The following is an 11,931-nucleotide window of genomic DNA, read 5'->3' on the forward strand; positions in this document are numbered from 1 at the left end:
AGAAGAAGAAGAAGAAGAAGAAGAAGAAGAAGAAGAAGAAGAAGAAGAAGAAGAAGGAGGAGGAGGAGGAGGAAGAGGAGGAGGAGGAGGAGGAGGAGAAGGAGGAGAAGAAGAAGAAGCAGAAGAAGAAGAAGAAATATCCATCACAAAAGAGTTAAAGTCTTTATATCTGTCACACTAACTTGTCCCATACCATGGACCTGTCTATTGTTTTTGTGAGACAGATCTGTTTATCTATTATTATTATTGTGGGGGTGGGGGAGTCTTGTTGCCATGCAACCCCTAGAGACCTTTTGAAATTTCAGCGACTCTCTAATCGACTTGAACTCATAACTTTTCAGAACACAATAGCATTCCTTTCAGCACTCCAGCGGTCCAGAACAACCTTCACAACGTCAGCTGTGAAAAAAAAAATCCTTTTTTTCCTCTTTTCTCTATCTATATACAATGCACAACTTCAGCACCTCAGTACATAACTGGCTTGAAAAAGGAACAGACTATGAGGTTATTGATGGCGCTGTCAGATTGTTCTCATCAAAAATTTACTCTCCTACTCACTCAGCCTCATTGGCATTACAGTGATGGGATGCCTGCATAATTCACCTCCCTCCTAGAAATGAGCAAAATAATAATCCTCCACACAACTGCACTGGAAAAACAATAAACACCTCTCAACCTACAACTTATAACACACATTCAAACACTATTTATATGCATATATACATGAAAAAATTGTGTGCACAAACATGTATCATCACATGTGCAAATCTAGAAATGTAATGGGGAAACATGGATGTTATTGTAATATTTCCACCAATTAAATGAAAAATCCAATCTCTTCAGGGGTGAAATTTTGCTCTGTTGATGGTATCAAGATTTTTTTTGAAGTCATCACATCAGGGAGCAGCACACTTGCAGACAGTCGCCAATGAACCAGAGGAAATCCTTTGAATAGCACAATGAATTTCTCTGTGAGTTTAACTCCTTTCTACTTTCAGTGCACAAAAAGCTCCCTTTCAGTTCTCCACAGTGCATAAAACTATAAGTAACCGACTTGATAGGGATTTCAACGTGAAAAAAGGAAAATATTTGAAAAAGGCCATTTCACACAGGAATTTGTGAAACTATTTGGAGTGACCATGCTGTCTTTTTATATTATTTTATTTCATTTTATTTTATTTAACTTGTACTTTTTTTTTTTTTTTTTTTTTTTTTTTTTTTTATTTAAGCCTTGTACCTAGTCCCAAAACCACAATCTACCTAGCCTTCCTGGGATCCTCAGACCTGGGCCTGGAGTCATCAAGCCTCTCCGAATTACTCAAAGGTATATTACTGAAAATATTCTCATGACTAAAATGAGACTAAAGAGTTAGCTAAGAAGCATCAAAAAATGTATGGTGCAGGGTAAGGGACAAAATAAAGACTACTGAGAAGTCAGAGAAATCTATATTCTGGCTTCTTTAGCAGTTTCCAAGGTTTTATTATAGTTTTATATTTTCATTAGTTTTTGTTTTTACTTTGATTTTAGTTTTTGTTTTCCATTCAGTTCAGTTTTTGTTAGTTTCCAGAGCAGATTTAGTTTGGTTTTGTTGCATAAAATGTTTAAACTCACAAAGACTAAAACCGAAGACATTTTCTGTATATTTTTCATTTTATTGTGGGTAGTTTTGTTAGTACACAATATTGTTTCAGTTATTTTTTTTTTTCTAGAGTCTATTTTCTACTTTTTTCAGTTATCTAAATCCTCCCTGGACATGGAATAATCTGGAGAGCTTGTTACATCTTAAATCATGTCCCCTTTGAGGAGTTGCATATTAAAAGTCCATATAACTGTGGAATGCCGCTGGCTTATCTGAGCTGGACATCGCTGCTTTTCTTTTAATATATGCTTGATGTCTGTTTGTCTGTTATGTTTTACTTTACTCCAGCTGTAACTGGTGTTCTCTCTTGGCCAAAAAAGCATTTTCTATCTCAAGGGATGCCCTGTTTAAACAAAGGTTAAATAAAATTGCAAAAGTGCATAGGCCTTCTCCCCACTAGCAAGGGTCAGGCAATAAATTGGGAGTTGTCCCCACCTAATGTTCTGGTGTATTTATTATCATTTGAACATCATGTCACATTAAAGAGCAGGCTAACTAAACCACAAACACACCAAAATGTGATACCTGACCTTGAATGGTGAAAAGTAGAGGGTCTGAGGACACCCTGCCATAGAGAACAGGAACAGGCGATGACATCACCTGCCACCAAAGACCACTGCTGCATCCAAAATCACACACTATGCACCGCATTAATTATTTGTGTACAATCATTCGACATATTTTTGTACGTGATCTATGTAAGTTTTCGGACGTTCTGACTGCCATCAGCATCAGTTCCTCTTGAACCCTTGCTGGTTGAAGACGTGTAACCATGGGAACTTGTGCCAACTTCTACCAGCATCTGAAATGACAGCAAGAGTGAACATGATGGCCCTCTTTAGTTTGTGGCTTTTGTTCACTTCTGTGGGAGCACAGAGGCCGCAGGCAAACTCATTCTGTAGCTTGGAGGCATGCATGTCACCAACTAATCCCTAAATTACTGGAGAAAATTAACTAGTCCAGCAATCACTGCCATACAAAGCTCCTGCACCATCATCGCTGAAGATTGCAGAAATAGTTTTCAATTCATTCATTATTCTGTTCATTCATACTATGGATTCAGACACTAAAAAATTTAACATGGTATTTTACTGCAACAAATAGCATGTTAGAATGCAATTCCAGTGGAGCCCAGGCACATTTCTTTTCACCATTAGAAGTCAGGCTTCACATAGATGTGGGTTTGGGGTTTAGCTCATCTTTAAGAGACACTGTCAAAGTGTGTACAACATGGATTGATAAAATTACTTCCAAAAGACAATTAGCACCACAGAAAAAATGTATTTTTCACTCATCGAGGCACACATTATTCAATATCCCAGGAAACAGTAAGATTACTTGTGACAGCCCTTGCTGTTGCTATGGTTACTGTAAACAGTCATGCCAGTCATGTCCTATTCAGATTATTACCTGAATCAGTGTCCTGCCGGCTGTCTTGCCAGGGCTTGTCTGGGCTTATATTTACAGGCTCCAATCTGTCATCGATATGGAAGTGATGCGGCTGCACAAAATCTGAAAGTGTGATGGGCTGATAGCGTGTCTTACATTGACTGTGCCACCATCTTTAGTGTTTTAAGTTTTCTCATTCTAAACTGATGAAGTGCCTCGTCCCCTCCTATTTGTTACGAAACAGAACACCCTCTTCCCTCACCCCATTGTTAGTCTGTCTCCCTCTCTCTCTGTCTCCCTCTCTCTCTCTCTCTCTCTCTCTCTCTCTCTCTCTCTCTTTCTCTCTCTCTCTCTCTCTCTCTCTCTCTCTCTCTCTCTCTCTCTCTCTCTCTCTCTCTCTCAGGACTTCAGGTATAACAACATATTTCCAAAACTGACATTTAATCCAAGCAAACAAATCACCGTGGAGATCCCCATCCATCCATCCATGAGCTGAAATGTATTTATGGTCTCATGGTAACACACACACACACACACACACACACACACGTACACACACACACACACACACATACATACACACACACACACGCACGCACACATGCACACACACGCACACGCACACGCACACACGCACGCACGCACACACACACACACACACACACAGTAATATTACAGAACATCTTTCTCAGAGCCCATCCAGACTGTCAGGGGAATATGCTTATTCGTGATTTTATTGGCAAAAACTGTGTCCTCCATTTCCATTATTGGCACCATCGCACAACCCCCTGGGGTTGCAGGGATAGATGTGCATGCATGCGTGTGTGTGTGTGGGCCTGTGTGTGTGTGTCTGCGTTGTAGGTAGGTAGATAGGTAATTTCTGTCTCTCTCTTGCATTTATGGAGATAGATTTGCTTGACAAATTGACATAGCTGGATATTACTATAGTTATTTAGATGTTCTGCACTTAGCCATGCGTTAAGTTGGCATTTGTGTGTCTGTGTGTGTGTGTGTGTGTGTGTGTGTGTGTGTGTGTGTCTGTGTGTGTGTGTGAGTATGTGTTTGGGTAGGTGAGAGAATGAAAATGAGAGAGAGAGAGAGAGAGAGAGAGAGAGAGAGAGAGAGCCAACACTCCAAAAAATGGAAGTTTTCTGACAAGCTAAGCCATCTTAAAATGCTTACCAGGGGCCATATTGAATAAAGATGATGGGTTTAGCTAGGTGGAGGGAAAGCTGAACTTGAGGCTGTGTGGGGAAAGGGTTACGCTAGGGACAAGGAGAGAAGTGGGGTGTATACAAATCTCTGTGCTGCAGGCATTCTTGAGGGCAGTTAAGAAATAAAAGTGAATTTATTTACTTGGGTATTAGGAACACAAGTCAACTATGATGCTCAAATTAAAACCTGCATGCAGACTAAAGGAGATTGTGTCGTCCGTAAGTGGATCATCTGCTGCTGATTACATTCATTTATTTATTATGAATCTGGAATTTGTTTAATTAATTTAATTTAATTTCATTAATAGCGTGCTCTTGTTTTGTTTCCTTTTTTAATTCACCAGTTCATTTATTTTTGTTGGTAATTCTTCACCGCATTAATGTCTAATATCAACCACATGCATGCACAGAGAGAGAGAGAGAGACAGATAGAGAGAGAGAGAGAGAGAGAGAGAGAGAGAGAGAGAGAGAGAGAGAGAGAGAGAGAGAGAGAGAGATGAAGTTGAAGCCCCTGTAGGCTGGAGAGTGACACTAATGATTTCTGACCTCTACCGGACAAACAGCCAGATCTTCAACCCATGGTATTCCTCTCTCCATCCCAAATCCACCCCCTTTTCTCTCCTAGTTATTGCTTTGCACCAATATTTGGACGGACTTAGCTTTTACCCTCTTTTTCTCTGTATGTTCTGGCCTTCTTTCCGCCTTTCTTCTCTTCTCTTCTCTTCTCTTCTCTTCTCTTCTCTTCTCTTCTCTTCTCTTCTCTTCTCTTCTCTTCTCTTCTCTTCTCTTCTCTTCTCCATACCTAACCAATCTCATTCCTTTCTCAACATCTCCTCTTTCCTCTTTCCCCTAAATTTCGCCCTGCAGGCTTTGGGCCTCCCGCAGGAGGACAGCAGACCGCAACTCAGACACCCCACCCCCGCTCCCCTCCTCCTCTCTGCTCTTCCTCCTCCCCTGCCGTGTCCAGAGGGTGTCAGCCGCCAGTGGTTGCTCCCGTCCGTCCTGCTGACCACCAGGCCACTCCGCACCACAGACACTGATTTGATGTGACAGCTCTCTCATTATTTAAAGCCGGAGCCGCTCTGCAAGTTTGCCTCTGTGTGTGTGTGTGTGTGTGTGTGTGTACGTGTTTGGGGTTGATGGGGCGAAGGGGTGTGAGTGCCCGTCTGACTGCATGTGTGTTTTTGTGTGCGTTCATGTGTCTGTCTTTCTTTTCCAAAGGGGCTAGGAGGGGAAAAGAGAAGTGGGCCTAATGAAGTGAACATTTGATTGGGAGCCAGAGAGGCATATCAGTGTTAAAGGGAGGGAAAGAGAGCAAGAAATTGATGGTCTTGTTTGTGCAGAAGGATGGGGGGTAGGTAGGGTGGGCACTGGTCTTGATTGTAGAAAATTGGTTAGTCAAGATGAGCAAACAAGAGGAAAACATCTTAAATTGTCTCCTGTCTCCTCTTTCTACACAAATAATGCTCTCTCCCTCTCTCTACCTCTCTTTCTGTCTCCCCCTCTCCATTTCACTTTCTCATGAAGTCCTACACCAACTGCTTTGTTTATCAGATGACTTTAATTGCACATTCTCATGTGCCATTAAATGTGAGGTGCAATTCACCAGCTAGTTGTCTGTGTGGCCAAATGGAGTCTCAACCAGCCCTCAACTACCATATCAGCATTGTAACCTAGCAACGCCAGTTGTTCATATGAACACTGTTGTTTAGCAACAGTCACATGCAATTTTGGAACGCTGCCGAACTGGAGATTTGAGCGCACCTTGTCTCAATTCTCACTGATAGCCAAAACACAAAGGCAGTACAAGTGGCCACTTTTCGGTATACAAGCAAAGTGGGCACTTAATCAAGTGTCAAGGGCCTGAGTGGTTGCTGTGAGATTGGACCTCTCTCTTTCTCTTTCTCTTTCTCTTTCTCTCTCTCTCTCTCTCTCTCTCTCTCTCTCTCTCTCTCTCTCTCTCTCTCTCTCTCTCAATCTATCTGTCTTTCTGTGTATCTATGCCTCTCCTTCTCCCTCTTCACTTAGCCTCATACTCATACATTCTCACTCACAACTCAAACAAAGAGCATTTGACTTTTGACTTCTATTTGGCTGCCAACTACCAGCTGAGTACAGTTGTCTCATAAATATGACCACACACACACACACACACACACACACACACACACGCTCACATACACGCACGCACACATACACACATATAGAAAAAGAAGGCTTGGCTCAATTTTCCGTAGCAATGTAGCTCTCCAGTTCCTGCGGCCAAAAAGTTAAATTGAAGTGACCCCGTGTCAGCTTAAGCAAAGCTAAAAGAAGAGAAAAGGTGAGAGGGAAGGAAGGAATGAAGGAGAGAATCAAATAGCCGGGGTCAGTGTGTAGCTGTCAGAAACAGAATGTCAATGGGGTCGTGAGATGGGCTGTGCAGGAGCCGACTTAAGCTTATCCTGGATTTCCCAAATGCTTCTCAACATGTAGGAGCCCTGCCCTGATGGCGGCATGTATGTAGACATCCACACAGCAGAGGAGCGCCCCCATGCCGAATCCAAGCGCTTACATGCATACTGACACGTTCCTGGCTCCAGTCCCTGCGGATATAAGAAACACTATCCACCTGTGGCCTGTGGATGTAATGAGGTTGGAGAGAGCACAAGCTTCTCCTTAGGCTCTAATACCTGTGTCTATCTTTGTCAGCGTGTGTGTGTGTTACCTTGCATCCTTCGTTCCACTGTGTGTGTGTGTGTGTGTGTGTGTGTGTGTGTGTGTGTGTGTGGGTGCGTGCCCTCTCTCCAGGCTGTAATACACGGTGGACTATTTCAGACCATGCCCCTGTATCTGTCTCCATTCATATTGGCTGGCTACCTCAGGGCTGCTAGAGCCCTTTGACAGATATTAAAGGAAAGAAGTTCGCCAGCAGCAACTCTATATGAGGAAACACAATTGAAGCCATGACTTCCTTGTCTTAAAGGTGCAGTTCAACCAAAACTAAAGAATGGAAGCATGCTTGAATAAAGAAACAGTGGGACAAGCATGGGCTTATTGCAGATTTATTATCACTTTGTTCAGTACAAAGAAAGACTACTACTACTACCACTGGAGAACAGTCTGTATGCTATGATAGTTTGCCCACATGCAGATCAAGTTTTAATTGTAAATACATTGACTCTGGTCATTGTTTGGGGCACCAAGTGTCTCATAAAGCTTTAGAAGTTGGACAGAACCTTAACTGTGTGGGGGACTTTTACTTCACAACATCATCCTCTGCAATTCAAAGAAACACACTTAAGCAGTGAAGAGGCTTTTGGGCTTTTCTTTCATTTGAGATTTCAAGGTTTCAAATATTTGCCAAGGAGGAATCAAATGACCTGGAGATTGACAAGACCACAATATCCATGTCTAGGTGTTGTTTTGTACTTAAGAAAATATAACAGTCTTCATTGAGCTTTTAGAAAAAGAAAGAAAGATTAATATTAGTGTTATTCAACGCAACTGGGTATTCAATCCAGTCTCATCGAGCTGTGTGCAAACGATACGACTTACACTTTTAAAATTATGTGCAGTGCATATGCTAAAGTCCAATTTATGTGCAGTTGAGTCGCCAGTTCTTCCAATTAACTTCGGTGGACAGCAGATGTGCAACATTCGCACATGTGTGGACATTACTTAACCTTTGTGCATGCATGATCAGTAGCTCATTAACTCAATAGCTTACATTAGCCACCAAAACTACTTGGTTACATTTTAGGAAAAAAGGTTAGAGTTAGGGTTATGAAAAAAATCATGGACAAGTTACAAAATATTAGTTAATAAGCAAACATTAAAAACAAACGCCAGTCAGGCAACACTGGTCACCAGAAGCTAATATTAAAAGCAATCATTAAAAACAAATTGCAGTCTCAGCTGAAGGGTTAACTGAATCCTGGATGCCCACGGGATGTCCGTTTGTTTGACCCATCCTCCAGCCCACCTTCCTCCTGGCTCTTTCTGGGTCTTCATACTGCATGACACTGCTGCACTTTGGATTGGCGAATCACCTGCATGTAAAATTGGACTTTCGTGTGAAAGCTTTGAAGCAGATTGGGCCTTTATCTGCCTCAAGAGAGGCCTAACTGAGGCACGGAAGATTTAAATGAATAGACGTCTTTAATTTTTAGATTACAAAATAATGCTGTTCCTGGAGTTGGGCAAGATTTTGAGACTGGTTTTGACGCCAAGACTATATGAAAGCATGACAACCCTAGTACATTCATTTTTTTATCGTTTTATGGGGCTACTAAACTAAAGAAGAAAGGTGTGCTCATTGGCCACAATGAGGGAAGCCAAATGATTGTGAACTTTGCCCTCTTAAAAGCCTGCTTTGATCAAAACAGAAAGAAAGTTTGACGGGATGAAAAACTGGAGTGATTATTGAGTGTTTCTGTATGGAGAAAAACAATGAACAACAACTTTTTTTTTTTTTTTTGCATTGTTTGATAAGATGGATTGAAGTGGTATAAAGCTGGACTAAAAGCACTCCTCCACTAGCCAGAGCAACATCTGGCTGCCATGTCCTTGAGAGAGATTTCACTCAGTCTTGTGGCCTTGCAAAAAGCTCTATGACGTAGAGACAGTGCACCACTAGAAGGTAAACAGTGATGCAGTTTAGCAGAGAAATACTGGATATTTGTATGTGATCTGAATCTCATCAAAAATCGATCCAAATCAGTTTTAGATGTAGATAAACACACATTCTTCTGTTACGCATTTAGGAAACGAGATCCCAGGCCACCACAGAGTTCTGGCAGTGATGTCTGAGTCATTATTCATGCCAAGCTGCCCGACAGACAGAGACGTAAGGTCCTGCAATACTTGTGGCATAGAACAACTTTATTGATAGACTAACAGGTTTCGGCTTACAGCCTTCATCAGGGTCATCATAAATCATATTACAAACAACATTTAAAAAGGGTAGGTATGAAACAATAGAAAAAGGCAGCCAATCATGTACATCCACATATTGGTCAATAGGGTGCCTAACAGAGTGGGTTGGGTATATGGTCATATGGCTTCAGGCCAATTGTTGCCTCTGACAATACCTACTCTTTTTAAGTGTTGTTTGTAATGTGTTTTATACTGACCCTGATGAAGGCCACATGCCGTAACATGTTGGACTATCAATAGTTCTATGTGCAGGTTCTATATGCTACAAGTGTTGCTGTTGCAGTTTGGTAGTAGGTGACGTTGTGCCAGAAACCATTACTCTGCCCGACAGTTACACTGCATTACGTTGCATTTTGATTTGCCAAAATATTCAGTTGATTGAATAGGAATAACAACTCTTGAAAAGGGCAGTAATGTAACTGAACATTTGTTGAATGCTGTTAAACAATTAAAGCTGCTTTTTACAATTACTGCAATTAAACAGAAAACAAAGTCTGGTATTTAGCAGTTAATTCAAAGTGCATTTTAAAGATGTAAGATAAAATGGCACTAATCTGCTTGTCTTTGAAGACCATTTGATGTAGAGCTCACACTATGATCAACCAATCAGAGTGTGCAACCTCACATTGTCTTGACGCCAAGTCTAGACTCTTGAGCAGGTACTCGATACCCATGGTGAGTTCCTTTTCCACCTTGAATATACATCAAATAGTGTCAGTTTAAGTGCAGAGATAATTTTTCCATTGAATTAGAAAATGAGCTGAATGCTAAATCAAATGCATTTGAATACAATTTTTTTTGATGAATGCATTTACACAGTGCCATGTATCATGAGGTAGTATAAAGAGCCACAAAGTCTGCATTAAGAGGAAAGTTGGCAAGTAGATGGGTCAATCAACACAACTTTCACCCTGGCGACCCAAGTACAACTCCAAGGCAAAACCTAACCCCAACCTTTCCCCACCTGGATATACACTTTTGTTGTCTAAAGCTTCTGACATTTAGCCCCTTCCTGAAGTAATTTTAGCCACTTCCAGTGAAGGAAAAGTCATGTTCATGGACACAAATGTGTAGATGAAATTTTGTGACCATTGCACCAACTCCCGTGAGACGGGGTGGCATTATCATCACAACCTTTACTGCAACAGGGAGGGTCTGTGAGAGCAAGCTGTCTTTTACAAGGACATCCTGATCATCAGAATATAAATATATAAAATGAAATACAAAAATATCATAAGTTATGCAGACAGGCCAAAGGCATCAATTCAATATACATACGTACTTCAGTTCAGAAGGCAAACATGCATTCGTATGACGTATTACCAGACAAAATCGGTTTAAATTGATTGAGCAGAATCAGTCAGTCTAACTTTATCACAATGGGGATTGCAAAATGTCCCTGTTTTATGTAAACAAAAACACACACAAACAAAAAAAGAATCAGTATTGAATCAGCTGTGCTATTACTTCGATTACTCGCTATTTTCAGATTGAAAAGAAAACCATCTCCCATCTCTTCTGTCTTGCTTGCATTATGTGAGGCCATTTTAGATGGACCTGCTTTTTTTCCAAGCCTCCTGTCAGAGAGGCCAAGAAATGTAGACAGGGGTCTTATGGGTCACTTAGGACCCAAAAGAACTGGAGAACTCACTCAATAATAATTATTTTATTGGATTCAAGCTTGCACCCAATGAAATAATAATTATTGATCGAGTGCTCCAGTGCACTTCTTTTGGGACCTATCTGACCCAAAGTAGCCTGTCTGCATTAAGCTTATTGTCATAACTGTGCGCGCCGACCCACTGGCTCAAGCACAGGGGACTCTCCTCGCATTATTGCTCATAGTGTGATGAGCTTGCAAGACTCATCTGGCTTGAGAGGTCACTCCTCTGCCGGAACAAAGTGAATGACTTGTGTGTCAAATAAAATTAAACTGAAAGTAAAACCAGACAATGAGCTGGGCAAGCGAGATTCCAATGTGAGGAAACAGAGGAGAGTCACGACTCCATCTTTCAAAGGAGCTAGCTCTTCAAAGGTGTCAAATATAAAGGGGGCAGTGACCAACACATCAATACGAGGGAAAGAACAGACAAAGAATGCACTTTGTGTTCTTAAAAGACTTGTTTACCCAAAAGTAAATTAGAAAAGGAACTTGAATAGTGTGGAACATCAGAACGTACTCTGAGAGATTTACTTAAAAGGCACGTCCAGCCAAAATGGAAGAAGCACAGCGGGCATGGGGGCAGGTTCGCCAAACACAACACACAGTGGAGCCACAACAGAAAAACAGTATGCGCTTTATACATACTAAATCGCCACTATGAGGAATTTTAATGTTAGAACAGGAAGACTCTGAATGTGGCCTTGTCTTTACAATACTGTTCTTCAACCACCACAGGAGTTTAATCCCGAAAAAAAGAGAAATAAAAACTGCCTTCTTAAGGTGCTGTGAACAATGAGACACTTGGGGACTCACTCTGGAGAACAAATCTAAATCTACAACTCAATTTAGGCCGAGGAGACTAATTCACCCCTCTGTCAGTGTCACAGCCGCCCAGTCTAATCAGATTAGAGGGAAAACCCCTGTTTATAAGAGCACACACATACTGTAAAGGCAGACACACACATACACACAAACAAACAGTTGGGGTGATAAACAGTGAGACTGTGAAAATTACTACTGAGATCCATCCAGCCCAGCAGCCAACACTGGAGATCAATAATAATTTATTGGTAACTTTCTTTTTTGAGTCTGGGGAGAGAAGAGAGGA

This window comes from Myripristis murdjan, chromosome 1 (assembly GCF_902150065.1).
Source record: "Myripristis murdjan chromosome 1, fMyrMur1.1, whole genome shotgun sequence".
Classification (NCBI taxonomy): Eukaryota; Metazoa; Chordata; class Actinopteri; order Holocentriformes; family Holocentridae; genus Myripristis; species Myripristis murdjan.